This window comes from Lynx canadensis, chromosome B3 (assembly GCF_007474595.2).
Source record: "Lynx canadensis isolate LIC74 chromosome B3, mLynCan4.pri.v2, whole genome shotgun sequence".
Lineage (NCBI taxonomy): Eukaryota > Metazoa > Chordata > Mammalia > Carnivora > Felidae > Lynx > Lynx canadensis.
Window position 1 is genome coordinate 58,522,300 of NC_044308.2, and position 17,834 is coordinate 58,540,133.

Below are 17,834 nucleotides of genomic sequence, written 5' to 3' on the forward strand. Positions count from 1 at the left end.
ATCCCTGGAACCTACAAATGTTACCTTATGTAGCAAAAGGGACTTTGCAGATGTAATTAAGGATCTTGAAATGAGGAAATTATACTGGTTGAACATGTTGTCCTTATAAGAGGGAGTCAAAGGAATATTTTACTACAGAAGAAGGCCATGTGATGCCTGAAAGCAAGACTCTACATGGCTGGCTTTCCAGATGGAGGAAAGTGCCACCAAAGAATGTGGCTCTAGATGCTGGAAAAGACAAGGAAACAGGTTTTTCACTATGCCTTGGGAGGGTGTGTGGCCTTGCAGATATCTTGATTTCAGCCCACTGAAACAAATTTCAGACTTTTGACCTCCAGAACTGTAAATGTATGGTGGTGGGGTGCCTGGGTCGCTCAGTCTGCTGAGAGTCTGATTCTTGATTTCAGCTCAGGTCATGACCCCAAGGTCGTGGGATTGAGCCCTGTGTCAGGCTCTTGCTGAGTGTGGACGCTGCTTAAGATTTTCTCTCTCCCTCTGCCCCTGTCTGCCACTCACTCTCTCTCTCTTTCTCTCTCTCTCTCTCTATCTCTCTCAAAAAAAATGTGGTGGTGGTGTTTTTCAAGCTTTATGGAGATATCATTGACATAACATTGTATAAGTTTAAGGTGTACAATGTGATGATTTGACATACATATATACTGGGAGATGTTTACTCCAATTGGGTTGGTTACATCCTTCAGCTCACATAATTACTATTTTGTTGCTGTTATGGGGAGAACATTAAAGCTGTGTTTTCATAGCAACTTTCAAATACACAATACAGTATTGTTAACTATAATCACCATGCTGTACACTAGATCCCTAGAACATATTCATTTTTAACTGAAAGTTGTACCCTCGGACTATCCTCCCATAACTCCCAACCCTCAGCCTCTGGCAACCACCATTCTACTCTGCTTCTGTGAGTTCGATGTTTTTAGACTCCACATATAAGCAACGTCATATGGTATTTGTCTTTCTCTGTCTGACTTATTTCACTCAGCAAAATGTCCTTAAGGTCCATGGAACTTGTTCTCGCAAATGGAAGAATTTTCTTCTTTCTCATGGCTGAATGACATATGTTCCTTCTATATCCAATTTGTTGAGTGTTTTTATCATGAAAGGATGCTGAATTCTGTCAAAATCTTTTTCTGCAACTATTGAGACAATCATATGATTTTTATCTTTCGTTCTATTGATGTGGTATGTCATATTTGTTGATTTGCATGTGTTGAACCATGTTTGCATTCAGGGATAAATCCCACTTGATCATGGTGTATGATCCTTTTAGTGCTGTTGAATTTGCTTTGCTAGTATTTTGATGTCTGTACTTATCAGGAATATTGGCCTGTAGTTTTCATTTCATGTCATGTTATTTTTTAGGAGTTTTTAAAACCTTATTTTAAAATATTTAAAAATGTTAATTCCAGTGTAGTTAACACAGAGCGTTATGTTAGTTTCAGGTGTGCAATATAATGACTTAACAATTCCATATGTTACTCAGTGCTCATAAAGATACGTGTACTCTGATGTCATGTGGTGTTCTCACCTAGCGTTAGAATCAGGGTAATGCAGGCCTCATAAAATGGGTTTGAGAGTGTTTCCTCTTCAAAGTTTGGAAGCATTTGAGACGAATTGGTATCAATTCTTTAAATGTTGGGTAGAATTCACTAGTGAAACCATCCATTCCTGAACTTTCCTTTGTTGGGAGGTTTTCATTACTGATTCAGTCTTCTCACTTGTTATCGGTCGATTCAGATTTTCTTTTTTTTTTTTAATTTTTTAAATGTTTATTTATTTTTGAGAGAGAGAGAGAGAGAGAGAGAGAGCAGGGGAGGGGCAAAGAGAGAGAGGGAGACACAGAATCCCAATCAGGCTCCAGGCTCCCAGCTGTCTGCACAGAGCCGAATGTGGGGCTCGAACATGCAAACTGTCAGATCATGATCTGAGCTGAAGTCAGACGCTTAGCCCACTGAGCCACCCAGGTGCCCCAGGGCTATTCAGATTTTCTATTTCTTCATGATTCAGACTTGGTAGGTTGTATGTTTCTAAAAATTTATCCATTTCTTCTAGGTTGTTCAATTTGTTGGTGTACAATTGCTCATAGAAATCTCTTATCATCCTTTGTATTTCTATGGTATCAGCTGTAATATCTCCTTTTTCATTTATAATTTTATTTATTTGAGTCTACTCTCCTTTTCTTGGTAAATGTAGCTAAAATGTCAATTTTGCTTATCTTTTCAAAAAACTAGCTCTTATTTTTGGTGCTCTTTTCTACTATCTTTCCATTCTCTATTTCATTCATTTCTGCTCTGATATTTATTATCTCTTTCCTTCTGATAAATTTGGGCTTAGTTTGTTCTTCTGTTTCTAGTTCCTTAATGTGTGAAGTTAGCCTTTTTCTTTCTTTCTTTCTTTCTTTCTTTCTTTCTTTCTTTCTTTCTGTTGGCATATAGTGCAACAATGATTTCAGGAGTAGATTCCTTAATGCCCCTTATCCATTTAGCCCATCCCCCCTTCCACAATCCCTCCAGCAACCCTCTGTTTGTTCTGTATGTTTAGGAGTCCCATATGTTTTCTCCCCCTCCCTCTTTTTATATTATTGTTGCTTCCCTTCCCTTATGTTCATCTGTTTTATATCCTAAAGTCCTCATATGAGTGAAGTCATATGATATTTGTTTTTCTCTGACTAATTTTGCTTAGCCTAATACCCTCTAGTTCCATCCACATAGTTACAAATGGCAAGATTTCATTCTTTTTGATTGCCAAATAATACTCCATTGTATACATATATACCACATCTTCTTTATCCATTCATCCATTGATGGACATTTGGGCTCTTCCCATACTTTGGCTATTGTTGGTAGTGCTACTATAAACATTGGGGTGTATGAGCCCCTTTCAAAACAGCACACCTGTATCCCTTGGATAAATACGTAGTAGTGAAATTGCTGGGTCACAGGGTAGTTCTATTTCTAATTTTTTGAGGAACCTCCATACTGTTTTCCAGAGTGGCTGCACCAGTTTGCATTCCCACCAGCAGTGCAAAAGAAATCCTCTTTCTCTGCATCCTCGCCAAAATCTGTTGGTGCCTGACTTGTTAGCCATTCTGACAGGTGTGAGGTGGTATCTCATTGTGGTTTTGAATTGTATTTCCCTGATGATGAGTGATGTTGAGCATTTTTTCCTGTGTCGGTTGGCCATCTGGATGTGTTCTTTGGAGACGTGTCTATTCATGTCTTTTGCCCATTTCTTCACTGGATTATTTCTTTTTTGGGTGTTGAGTTTGATAAATTCTTTATAGATTTTGGATACTAACCCTTTATCTGATATGTCATTTGCAAATATCTTCTCCCATTCCACAGGTTGCCTTTTAGTTTTGCTGATTGTTTCCTTTGCTGTTTAGAAGCCTTTTATTTTGATGAGGTCCCAATAGTTTATTTTGCTTTTGTGTCCCTTGCCTCCAGAGACATGTTGAGTAAGAAGTTGCTGTGGCCAAGGTCAAAGAGGATTTTGTCTGCTTTCTTCTTGAGGATTTTGATGGCTTCCTGTCTTACATTGAGGTCTTTCATCCATTTTGAGTTTATTTTTGTGTACGGTGTAAGAAAGTGGTCCAGGTTCATTCTTCCGCATGTCGCCGTCCAGTTTTCCCAGCACCACTTGCTGAAGAGACTGTCTTTATTCCATTGGATATTCTTTCCTACTTTGTCAAAGATTAGTTGGCTATACATTTGTGTGTCCATTTCTGGGTTCTCTATTCTGTTCCATTGATCTGAGTGTCTGTTCTTGTGCCAGTACCATACTGTCTTGATGATTACAGCTTTGTGATACAGCTTGAAGTCCGGGATTGTGATGCCTCCAGCTTTGGTTTTCTTTTTCAAGATTGCTTTGGCAATTCTGGGTCTTTTCTGATTCCATACAAATTTTAGAATTGTTTGTTCTAGCTCTGTGAAGAATGCTGGTGTTATTTTGATAGGGATTGCAGCTTATTTATTTCAGTTTTTTTTTTTTTCTTAATGTAGGCATTTCTGGCTGTAAACTTCTCTCTTAGCATTGCATTTGCTGCATCCTGTAAGTTTTGGTATGTTGTGTTCCCATTGTAATTGCTTTCAGTATACTTTTTTAATTTCCCTTTTGATTTCATCTTTGTTTGTAAAGGAGTGTGCCACTTCATTTCCACATTATTTGTGAATTTTCCAGTTTTCCTACTGTTATTAATTTTTAATTTCATACTATTGTGATTGGAAAAGATACTTGATTGAGTATTGGCTCAGGTCATGATATCATAGTTCCTGAGATCAAGCCCTACAATGGGCTCTCTACTATCAGTACAGATCCAGCTTTGGATCCTCTTTCTCCCATTCTTTCTGCCTCATCCCCACTCTCTCTCCCTCTCCTAAAAATAAACATTAAAAAAATTATTACGGGTGCCTGGGTGGCTCGGTCGGTTAAGCATCTGACTTTGGCTCAGGTTATGATCTCATGGTTTGTGGTTTTGAGCCCTTGTGGGGCTCTGACAGCTCTGACAGCTCAGAGTCTGGAGCTTGCTTCAGATTCTGTGTCTCCCTCTCTCTCTCTGCCCCTCCCCTGCTCACGCTGTCTGTCTCTCTCAAAAATAAACAAACATTAAAAAAAAAATTAAAGGGGATCTGGGTAGCTGAGTTTTAAGCACCTGACTTCAGCTCAGGTCATGATCTCACAGTTTGTGAGTTTAAGCCCTGCTTCAGGTGAGCATGAGCCCCACTTTGGGCAAAACAGGAGCCCCAGGTGAGCCCTGCTTTCTCTCTCTCTCTTTCTTTGCCCCTTGTGGGATTCCTTCTCTCTCTTTGTCTTTCTACCCCTCACTCACTTATGCCCTCTCTTTCTCTAAATAAATAAATAAATAAATAAATAAATAAATAAATAAATATTTTAAAAAAGGAAAAGATACTTGCTACAGTTTCAATATTTTTTTTAATTTGCTGAGACTTGTTTTGTGACTTATGATCTATCTTGGAGAATGTTCTAGGTGTGTTTGAGATGAATCTGTATTCTGCTGCTATTGCTTGAATTGTTCTCTGTATGTTTGTTAGGTCCACTTGGCCTAAAGAATAGCCAAGTCCAATGTTTCCTTATTGATTTTCTGTCTGGATGATCTATCCATTATTGAAAATGGGGAATTGAAGTCCCCTATTATTGTTGTATTATTGTCTATTACTCCTTTCAGATTTGATATTTGTTTAATATATTTAGGTAGTCCACTGTTGGGTACATATATATTTACAATTGTTATATCCTCTTGATGAACTGACCCATTCAGCATTATATAATGACATCCTTTGTCTCTTGTTAGTTTTTGACTTAAAATCTATTTTGTCTGATGTAAGTAGAGCTACCTCTGCTGTCTTTTCATTTCTACTTGCGTGAAATATATATCCTCTTCTACCCTTCACTTTGAGTCTATGTGTGTCCTTGAAGCTGAAGTGAATTTTTTATTGGCAGCGTATAGTTGAGTCTTGTTTCTTCATCTATTCAGCCACTCTATGCCTTTTGATTGGAACGTTTAATCCGCTTACATTTAAAGTAATTATTGATAGATAAGGGCTTACTGTTGCCATCTTGTCCACTGGTTTCTGGTTGTTTTGTAATACCTTTCTTCCTTCTGTTCTCTCTTGCTTTCTTCTTTTGTGAACTGATGATTTTCCATAGTGGTATACTTCTTTCCCCTTCTTTTTATCTTGTATGTATCTACTATAGGTTTTTGTTTTGTGGTTACCCTGAGGTTCACTTGAAACATCTTATAGATATTATAATCTATTTCAAAATGATAACAACTTCAACTATATATAAAATTCTCCCCTTTTAGTCCACCCCTGCCACATTTTGTTTCATGCTTTACATCTTTTTATATTGTGTTTATATTGTGTATAATTAATAATAAATTATTGTAGTTATAGCAGTTTCTAATACTTTTGTTCCTCAAGCTTTATATTAGAGGTAAGTGGTAAACACACCACTATATTACATTAGTAGAGTCTTCTCAATCTGACTGTATACTTGCCTTACCAGTACGTTGTTTTCACATGTTTTTACATTACTAAGTAGCATCCTCTTGTTTCAGCTTGAAGAACTCTTTTCAGCATTTTTTGTAAAGTAAGTCTAGTGAGGATGAAGAGCCTTTGGTGGCACCAGGTCTGGGGGTCATAGTAACTTGTCAGCTCAAGCTGTTGGGGTCTACTACATCGACAACTACGTGGTCCTCATCAGGTGCTGGTTGCTCACCTGCTCTTCCTTTCCTGGTGAGGGGAGCTCTTTCTAACTTGGGAGTTCCCTCTTGGTGCTGAGCAATGCTAGCTGTGTGGGATGGGTTGATGCAGCAGAACAAAGCTATTCTTCCTTCCCTTTTTGTGCGGTTATTCTTAAGGTTTTTAACTGCATTGCTGACATTTATTAAGTGGATTACAGAGCTGTTTTTATTTGTGTATAACTGTCTAATGGTTGATCTTCATGAGGAGACGGAGGGGTGTCCTACTCTGCCATCTTGGTAATGTCACTCCCAAATGTGTATTGTTTTAAGCTACTGAGTTTGTGGTAATTTATTATAGCAACCTTGGTAAATGAGCTAGACATTATTCTAAAGACGTCCCTTATATTACTTCATTCAACTCTCACCTTTTCCCATCTCCTCATTAATCATGGAGAAGTGTGTTAGTAAGCAGATACTTACTAATCTACCATCCTCAGTTGGTGCCACCACACCCACCCTGTGCCCACATGTAAGAATCTTCCTCACCTACTTTATTTTTGAACAGGGAGGATTTCCTAGTGATTTCCCTCAAACCACTCCCACACAAATCCCATAACTCAGGGTCCAGAGTAAGATGGAAAGAAATTGCAACAGGGCAAAAAATAATTACATTTTCATTGGCTTGTTTTGTAAATCTGGCTTTTTGTATTAGGTTAGGATGATGCATCTGTATTTACCTTAAGGTGAATTACAGTACAAGATGCATCTGTCTTTGGCTTCATCTATCAGGCTCTATTCTAAGTATTGTCCTTGGTTTGATTCCACAGGACAGTCACACACACACACACACACACACACACACACACACACATTCACACTCATAAACCATAGGTGAGTTCTCCTAGGAGAACCTGTCCTTTCTGCAGTTGTAGGAGGAATGGAGAGCAGCAGCAGTGTTGTCTGACTGCTGACACCTCTCTACTTCTGACACCTCTATTCCTGGTAGTTTTATTTCAAGACAATGCACTTAACATGCTCCATTGGGGCGACTGTGTGGTGATTTCTGATGGTAGATTTAGGGCTGTATGCTGGCTTTGCATGGCTTTGCCTTGAGTAACCTCCCCATTCCCCAGTTTCTTCACCTATAGAAAATAGGATGATATCTATTTGTAGGGTTGTTATAAGGACTAAAATGATACAAGTGAAAGTGTCCTGGACATGGCAGTCATGGTGACTGGCATGCTCACCGCCCTTGCTGAAAGAGAACTTGAGCAGCCACCTTGGTCCACAGTTGATTGCACCGTGTGTGGATATCTGATACCCCCAAGTCAGGCAGATCCACAGGCTGACCAGATACTAACGATGCAGTTTAATGGAGAAAGTTCTGTCTAAAAAGTAGGATAACAGCAGGTGGCTCTCTAAAACCTGAAATAGAAAATAAAGAGGGAATCGGGCAATTAGGGACAAGAACTGAAGCTAAAAAAATTGTAAAGAAGGAAGAGGCAGGGCCAGAAGCAAGTTGTAATTGTGACAATTAATAAAAAGGAAACCTCATGTAGAAGGGATTCGAGAGGCCAGCAGAAGGGGCTCTCACACCCTACTACTTGTGAATTGCAGACCCTACTGGAAGAGAAAGATGTTGCAGACCAGTATTTCTTTACTATCCCAGCAGGAGGGAGAAAGTTTTTCCTCCTCCCCTGGCAACATCCTAGCCAGTGAGACTGTCACAACTTCAACCAAGAAGAAGCTACTTCGAACTTTCAATTTACTGCAATGGACTTTTTGTTTATAAAAGCCCTTCCAACTTCCCCCTTTCCTCTATACAAGAGGCTTCTTCCTCTTTGTCTGGTCTTGCCTATGGTTTTGCTGTAGCTTGCTTGTCCCGGATTGCAATTCTCTACTATTCCCAAATAAACCCATTTTTACTGGTAAAATAACTGGAGTTTTATTTTTAAGGTTAATGTAGTTTTTGAGGAGGGCTGAGTTACTGAGGAAACAGAAACTAGGAGTATGCAAAAGTAGTGAGGTGAGAAAAGACATAGAATGGATGCTAAGGAAGCCAAAAGTGGAGAACTCTCCCAATAAGCAAAGTCTCAGTAGCTGAGTCACATAAATGGCAGAACAGTAGAGTGAAGATTCATTAACTTCTGCCACTGAGATTCCTAGTGCCATCTTGGATTCAGAAGAGTTCCTGATGTTGGATTTCCATCATTTGCCTATCTTCCTTATTGCCACATACCATCTTAAAATGAATTCCTATTACTTGAATTTGTCTATTGATCCTTATTTCTTGCAAAAGAGGTTAATTAAAACAAAAAGAATCCAAGTGGTAGTTCTGTGTCATTTTTTAAAATGGATCTTGAAACAGTGGGGCCTGAGGGAAGCAGAATATTCCCGGCAAAAGAAATATTCAGGAGTCAGGTTTGGAGGTGAGAGAATATTAAAGATGTTGGTGGGTAGGCAGAATCTCAGAAAAATAGTCAGGGGATTGTGATCTCTCACAAAGGTAAGGGTAGTAGTGTAGAGTAGGGTAGTTGGGAACCTAGTTGCCCAAAATGGACAACTTTACTATGTTGTCAGAAGCTGGAGCTCCTCTGCCAAAGGCTCTATGATTCTCACACCCTCAGGGTTTTATTTTATTAATACGTATCATTTTTAACATCTTAAAGATCAGTCAACAATTTGTTATAAATTCTCTCAGGCAAGAAGTGTAGGAACTTGATTAATGACCAAAAACCTAGTTGTTATTATGGAAGATTCAGCCAGACCTGTCCCTTATCTTTGCTATTCAAAAGCTGTTTGTGTCTTCAAGGAAGCTGCTTGAAAGAAACACAGAAAACAAACAAACTCCCTGTCACATTTATCCCTGTGGGCTGAGTCACAGGGAAATGCAGACAGGATAGAAACAAGTTTCCTATCTGTGGACTGACTCTGCCCCAGCCCAGACTTTAGTGATGACTGAAGTCCCTGGGAGTTTAGATACAGGCCAGGACTGGTAAATACCATTGGTCCTGGGTCCTGATACAGTATCAAAATCTGTTTCCCTCAAGTGTTTTCCAAAATTTTTAGGCACTCTGAAGCTGAGAAACAGACTTTAGAACAGTGTTGCTCAATAGTAGTATAATACAAGCTTATATCTAATTTTATTATTTTAAAAAATTTAATGTTTATCTTATTTTTGAGAGAGAGAGAGAGAGAGAGAGAGAGAGAGAGAGCATGGAGGAGGGGCACAGAGAAAGGGAGACACAGAATCCGAAGCAGGCTCCAGGCTCTGAGCCCAATGCAGGGCTCAAACCCATGAACCACGAGATTATGACCTGAGCCGAAGTTGGAGGCTTAACCTACTGAGACACCCAGGTGCTCCTGGTATGGTCTATTTTAATGAATATTCCATGTGCACTTGAAAAGAACTTGTATTCTACAGTTGTTGGCTATAGTGTTCTATAAATGTCAACTGAGTTTTTAATCATGTTACACAAACCATCTCTCTCTCTATATATATCCTTACTAATTTTAATCTGCATGCTCAATTTGATATGAGAATGGTTATGGAGATGTTAACATCACCTATGATCATGTACTTGTCTATTTTTTCTTTTAGTTCTAGAAAATTTTGCCTTATATATTTTGGGGCTATATAATTACATGAGTATAATTTTTATTTTCCTGCTGAACCTGAATCCTTTTATCATTATGAAGTGTTACTCTTTTTATCTAATAATACTTCTTGTGTTAAATTCTACTTTTTCTGGTATTAGGTAAAGCTACACCAACTTTGATTAGTGTTTTGATGGTGTATTTTTTCCATACCTTTATTTTCAACCTTGCTGTGTCCTTATTATCTTATAATTGAAGTATTTAATCCATTTACATTTAATGTTATTACTGAGTTATTTGAATTTGAATTTAAATCTGCTATTTTAATATTTGTTTCCTGGGGCACCTGGGTGGCTCAGTGAGTTGAGTGTCTGACTTTTTTTTTTTTAATTTACATCCAAGTTAGTTAACATATAGTGTAATAATGATTTCAAGAATAGAATTTAGTGATTCATCACTTATATATAACACCCAGTGCTCGTCCCAAGTGTCCTCCTTAATGCCCCTCACTTGTTTAGCCCATCCCCCACCCAAAACCCTTCCAGCAACCCTCGGTCGTTCTCTGTGTTTAAGAGTCTGTTATGGTTTTTATATTGTTTTTTTATATTTTATATTTCTCTGATTTTATATTATTATTGCTTCCCTTCCTTTATGTTCATCTGTTTTGTATCTTAAATTTCACATATGAGTGAAGTCATATGATATTTGTCTTTCTCTGACTTATTTTGCTTAGCATAATATACTCTAGTTCCATCCACATTGTTGCAAATTACAAGATTTCATTCTTTTTCATCATCAAGTAATATTCCAGTGTGTGTGTGTGTGTGTGTGTGTGTGTGTGTGTGTGTGTATTATAAATACACACACACATATTCCATTGTGTATATTTTTATATACATATATATACATACCACATCTTCTTTATCCATTCATCAGTCAGTGGACATTTGGGTTCCTTTTGGCTATTGTTGCTAGCACTATTATAAACATGGGGGTGCATGTGCCCCTTTGAAGCAACACTCCTGTATCCTTTGAATAAATACCTAGTAATGAAATTCTATTTTTAATTTTTTAGTTCTATTTTTAATTTTTTTAGGAACCTCCATACTGTTTTCTAGAGTGGCTGCACTAGTTTGCATTCCCACCAGCAGTGCAAAAGGGTTCCTCTTTCTCCGCATCTTTTCCAACATCTATTGTTGCCTGAGTTGTTAATTTTAGCCATTTTGACAGGTGTGAGGTGGTATCTCATTGTGGTTTTGAGTTGTATTTCCCTGATGATGAGTGATGTTGAGCATTTCTGTTAGCCATTTAGATGTCTTCTTTGGAAAAGTGTCTATTCCTGTCTTTTGCCCATTTCTTCACTGCATTATTTGTTTTTTAGGTGTTGAGTTTGATAACTTCTTTATAGATTTTGGACACTAACCCTTTATCTGTCATTTGCAAATATCTTCTCCCATTCTGTTGGTTGACCTTTAGTTTTGCTGATTGTTTCCTTCACTGTGCAGACATTTTTCATCTTGATGAGGTCCCAATCATTTATTTTTGCTTTTGTTTCCCTTGTCTCTGGAGACATGTCAAGTAAGAAGTTGCTGTGGCCGAGGTCAAAGAGGTTTTTGCCTGCTTTCTCCTTGAGGATTTTGATGGCTTCCTGTCTTACATTGAGGTCTTTCATCCATTTTGAGTTTTTGTGTATGGTGTAATAAAGTGGCCCAGGTTCATTCTTCTGCATGTTGTTGTCCAGTTTTCCCAGCACCACTTGCTGAAGAGACTGTCTTTTTTTCCATTAGATATTCTTTCCTGCTTTGTCAAAGACTAGTTGGCTGTATGTTTCTGGGTTCTCTATTCTGTTCTATTGATCTATGTGTCTGTTTTTGTGCCAGTGCCATACTGTATTGATGATTACAGCTTTGTAATACATCTCGTAGTCTGGGATTGTGAGGCTTCTAGCTTTGGTTTTCTTTTTCAGGATTGCTTTGGCTACTCAGGGTCGTTTCTAGTTCCACACAAATTTTAGGCTTGTTTGTTCTAGCTCTGTGAAGAATGCTGGTGTTATTTTCATAGGGAGCCCTATATCTAATTTTAACTTGTCAAATAGTCATGTGACAAAAGTAAAAGGACAGGGGTGAAACTTATTTTTATAATGTGTTTTATTTAACCCATTATATCCCTAATGATTTGGTTTGCTTTCTATGAATTTCTGAGAGAGATATATTAACAATCTCTCGGGGCACCTGGGTGGCTCAGTCAGTTAAGCGTCTGACTCTTGATTTCAGCTCAGGTCATGATCCCAGAGCCATGGAATCAAGCCCTATGGTGGGCTCTGCACTGAGCATGGAGCCTGCTTGGGATTCTCTCTCTCTCTCTCTCTCTCACTCTGTCCCTCCCCCACCCGCTCACTCTCTCTCTCTCTAAAAAAAATTAAAAATTAAAAAATAATCTCTTGCTATAATTTCTGTATTTGCCTATTTCTCCTCTTATTTGAGGCTAAGTTACTGGGTCGTTGTGTCTTACAGAGCTCCCCAAGTCTACTTAATTCCTCCATATCCACAAAGTTGAGTTTAGAAAGTACTAATTTGGTGGGGTGCCTGGGTGGCTCAGTTGGTTGAGCATCCAACTTCAGCTCAGGTCATGATCTCACAGCTCATGAGTTTGAGCCCAGTGTCAGACTCTGTGCTGATAGCTTGGAGCCTGGAGCCTGCTTCAGATTCTGTGTCTCTCTCTCTCTCTCAAAAATAAATAAAGACTTTTTTATAAAGTACTAATTTAGTGATCTTTCCTCATCTGTTTTATTACAGGAACTAGAATATGCTAGTAATAATAGTAATGCAACTATATAACTTTTTCACTGAGCACCTACTAAGTACCTGGTGTTGTACTAGGTACTTTACATGTATTACTTCCTTGATCCTCACAATTTCCCTATAATTTTGGCATTATGATCCCCATTTACCACAGACATATTAAATAACTGGTCTAAGATCACTCAACTAGATATGCACTATATTGGAATTTAAGCCAAGACGGTTTGACTCTATGCTCTTAGCTACTCCTTTCTACTGCTACTGAGATGTGCCGCCCTTTCTAAGGCAGAAGATGTGAGTCCAGGTGTCATTTATGAGCATGTTTGCTTTGACATACTGCAGAATGCAAAGTGAATAGAAAAACACCAGATAAGGTACTCCAGGAAAGGTCTGTATATGTTAATAAATTATTAATAGCTTCAAGTGGGTTCTTCTGGTATACAGTAGTAACAGGATGATAGATATGTCACTGGGTCACTAGGCCTTTCATTTGAGTATTTCAGGGAATCATTCATACTAAATAGGAATTTGTGCTAAATAGTATTTCTGGGAATAATTTGTACCTGGTAAAGTATTATAGACTCATAGGTCTGGAAGGTCCCTCAGGGATCAATTATTCCAGAACACTTATTTATAGTACTAACAGCCATTATCTCTGAAGGTGGCATTTTAAGGGACTTTTACCTTTTATATTATTTATTTCTATGCTGTTTATTTTTTATAAGAACACACCACACATAATCAGAAAAATAAAATGGTTATTCCTGCTAAGACAATTTAATAGGGAAAAGAATAGTCTTTTCAAGAAAAGGTGTTGGATCAACTGGATATCCATATGAAAAAAGAATGAAATTGTACCCTTACCTCATACCGTACACAAAAATTAACTCAAAATGAATCACAGAACTACATGTAGGAATTAAAACTATAAAAGTCTTAGAAGAAAACATAGCTTAAATGTTCATGATCTTGGGTTAGGCAAAGATTTCTTAGATACAAAACCAGAAGAAAAATATAAATATTGGACTTCATCAAAATTAAAAACTTTTGTGCTGCAAACAATGCCATCAAGACAGTTAAAGACAACCCGTAGAATGGGAGAAAATACTTATAAATCATATATATGATAAGGAACTTATATCCAAAATGTATTTTAAAAACTATTATAGCTCAATGATAAAAAGACAACCCAAATTAAAAACGGGCAAAGAACTTGAATAGATGTTGATTTGCGAACTCAGGAGCTTTGCAAGTGAAAACTTTAAATGGCCTCAATTACAGAGGGCAAGGAAAAGAGTAAGGAAAAGGCAAAGAAAGAGTAAGACCACTCCAGATTGGTAGGGGGCAGATTTAATAAGCAAGGGAACTTACATACAAGGCTTGTCTTAGGCAGCTGAAAGATGAGTAGATCCCTGCACCTGCCTGCCAGAATCTTAAAAATTTATATAGAGGCTTTAACTGATGTCAGTACATATATTGACCAGATGATCTTAACACCACATTACTCTCTCAAGTCTGCATCCTTGAAAATGGCTCTCACTGTGGGAACAGTGGGCAGAAAACACATTTCAGGGACATGGGAAATGATGAGGAGGCTTCAATTGCCCGGGTGAGGTTGTGGGTCAATCAGTGGTCACATCCTTTCCATAACTTCCTCTGACAATTAGACATTCCTCCAAAGAAGATATAAAAATAGCCAATAAGTGTGTGAAAAAAATGTTCGTCATTAGCCACAGGGAAATGCAAATCAAAATCACGAGATACAATTTCACACCAAGATGGCCATATTAAAAAAAAAAAACAGATAATAACAAGTGTTGGTGAGGATGTGGAGAAATTGGAACCCACATACATTGCTGGTGAATATGTAAATGATGCAGTCACTTTGGAAAGCAGTTTGGCAGTCCTCAAAATGTTAAACATAGCTACCATGTGATCCAGCAATTCCACTCTTCTATACGAAAGAGAAACAGAAGCATACATTCACAGAAAAACTTGTACCTGAAATGTTCATAGCAGCATTATTCATAATAGCCAAAAAGTAGAAACAACCCAAGTGTCTATCAATTGATGAATAAAGTGCAGTATTTTCCATACAATGGAATACTACTTGGCAATAAGAAGGAATGATATAACATGGATGAACTCGGAATACATTATGCTAAGTGAAAGAAGCTTGTCACAAAAGGGCATTTTATATGATTCCATAGATACATTCATTCCATCCATACATTCCAGAATGGGCAAATCTATGGAGACAGAAAGATTAATGGCTGCCTAAGGCTGGAAGTGGGGATGGGGAGGTGGGACATGGGCGATGACTACAATGGGTAAAGGGTTTCTTTTTGGGGTGGTGACCATGTTCTAAATCAGATTATGGTGGTAGTTGCCCATCTCTGTCATGATACTGAAAGCCATTGACTTGTACCCATTAAATGTGTGAACTGTACAGCATGTGATTATATCTTAATAAAGCTGTTAGGAATGAAAAATGGCTATTCCATTAAATTGATGCAATATGATTTAAGGGGACATTCTATTCATTCATTATTAAGCAGTGAGATTATTTTCAGTTTTTCACATTGCTAACTAATGGTGTAACCAAATACTCCATTTGAAAGAAATATTTTTTACCAAAACTGCTAAAATCTAAACAATATGTGGGGCACCTGGTGGCTCAGTCGGTTGAATGTCTGACTTCAGGTCAGGTCATTATCTCACAGTTCATGAGTTCGAGCCCCGCGGCAGGCTCTGTGCTGACCCCTCAGAGCCTGGAGCCTGCTTCGGATTCTGTGTCTCCCTCTCTCTCTGCCCCTTCCCCGCTCATGCTCTGTCTCTCTCTGTCTCTCAAAGATGAATTAACGTTAAAAAAAATTTTTTTAAGTAAAAATTTTTAAAAACTGAAAGATCACCCATAGATTTTCAACATCACAAATCTGTCAAGAGTTTACAGGTGTAAAGAATTAGTATCTTCCACACAGTTCTCTCCCATAGGATGAGGTCAGTGGCCTGTCCTTAAGCCTAACTTATGAATAGCTTAGCAGTAAGAGACACAAAATATAGTGCCTTAAACAAAACAGAAGTTTGTCTGTCACATAAAAGTCTAGAGATAGGCAACCCTATCTCTAAGACATCTGCTAAGATGGCAGATGTCTCCACAATGTCCTCAGGATCCCAGGATCCCGCTCTAGGCCCCAGGCTCAGTCTCTTGCTCTGTCAACAATGGGGTATAGTTCTTGCTATTATGGTTTAAATGATAGCTATCACACCCCCATTCCAAGCAACAAGATGAAAGAAACCAAATGAGTGGGGGAGGAAGGAAAGGGGACAAAGTGTATATGTCAGAGGACTTTAAGAAAAGCTCCCAGATGCCCTTTCTGCTGTGCATCCATCCAGTGACCAAAACATTGTGACATAGCCATACTTTACTTCAAGTGAGACTGTCAATATGGTCTTTATTCTAGGTAGCACGTGTCCAGATAGAAATTAGGGGTTCTATCATCATGAAAGAAAAGGACACATACATTCAGAAATAACAAGCAGACTCTGCCAATAACTCATAATTTATCTAATGTCATAAGACCCTACAAAAGCTAGAGAGAAAAATGGTCTGGTTACAAAGGATAAAAGAAATAAGATGAACTAAGAACTACACACTAAATTAAGCAGTATGAGGAAAGACTATGCCTAATAGTGAAAAGCATTAGAGGAGACATGTTTGCAAAAGCATAGAGAAATAACCAAAAGTACTAAAGTGGGGAGAGCATTTTTATAAGATGTGAGCCAAGGCAATATCCATCAGATACACTAGGCACATAAAAAGAAACAGCTTAAATGAGCAATAAGTAAAATCATACTGCCTTTCACTTCCCATTAAGACAGTAGACTTAACAAAACAGTTTATTGTTGCCTACTTTATTTGTTCATATGTTTCTAATTCCTGAAAGGCTCATGTTATCAACTGATTTTATTGCTTCTGGTAGTATGTCAAGCATATACATTGCATCTGGCCTTTTCCATATACTCCTAAAGATATAATTACTTTTGTTTGGAAATCATTTTGGTTGTAGTTTTTTCTCTACTATGTTAACACATGCATACTACATATATCAGAAAAAATACTTGAACACTCCCAAGAAATCCCAATGTACACAACTTAGTGTAAATTTTCTTAATCCTTGTAATAAGTAATTTAAGATGCATAGACAGGCTTGGTTTCTATGCAAGAAATATTCAACTGAATGTGACTGAGATAAAATGTTCAAGAGCAATAATATTTAATATGCTTCAGGAAAAGGTCATTAACATTTAGTTTAGATTTTTTTTTTAATTTACAAGTTCAGAAGAGTTTAACCACAAATACAAATATAAATATAAATAAGGAGAAGTTACCATATGGGAAAAACAGAACTTTCAAATGCTAATGCTGAGATTAATGTTAAAATTTTGTATTATAAAATTTGAGTCATGAAGAAAGACCAGGGCCCACATATACCCAAATGATCCAAACACTTAAAAAAAGCGCATTTTCTTTAGTTAATTGTACAGTTGATATACACTTCCTAGGTGAAAGTATAGTTTTATTTTATTTTATTTTTTTCAAGTTTGGACTGCTTTATAGAGAGAATCCCAAGCAGGCTCTGTGCTGTCAGTACAGAGCCCAATGTGGGGCTCAATCTCACGAACTATGGGATCATGACCTGAGTTGAGATCAAGAGTCAGACACTCAGCTGACTGAGCCACCCAGGTGCCCTGGAGAAAGTACAGTTTTAAAAAGATGATAGCTTCACAAAAAATATATATCATTTACAAATCTTCGAAAAGTACTAAACCCAACAGATTCGACACAGTATGACCATATGAATAAAGATAAGAAGTTGCTATCTTGAAATCATTATATCTCATTACTATTTTAGCTTTTTTAGAAAACAAGCCAAGCATGTTGGCTTGTTTCTGGGTTCTCTTTGCAGATCTACTGTCACTTATATCTGTCATAGACTACAGCATATACCATTGTGAAACAGTGGGAAAGCCCTGGCTTGGAAAATCAAGACAGTTGTGTTCTAGTCCTGTTTTGGCAACCAGCTAGTCACCCTAGACAAGACATCCTCTCAAGGCCTTCACTTCCTCATTGTTCTCCAAGGTCCTTTCCAGCACTGTCATTCTAAGGTGACTTGAGGATTCATTTCAGAGGATACAACACTCATTTA

The 17,834-nt window shown here is 37.8% G+C and overlaps 1 long non-coding RNA gene across 3 annotated transcripts in view; it reads left to right on the forward strand.

The window, feature by feature from the left end:
* Positions 1–17,834, forward strand: part of LOC116737742 — a 121,413-nt gene that overhangs the window by 15,962 nt on the left and 87,617 nt on the right. The window lies entirely within an intron of this gene.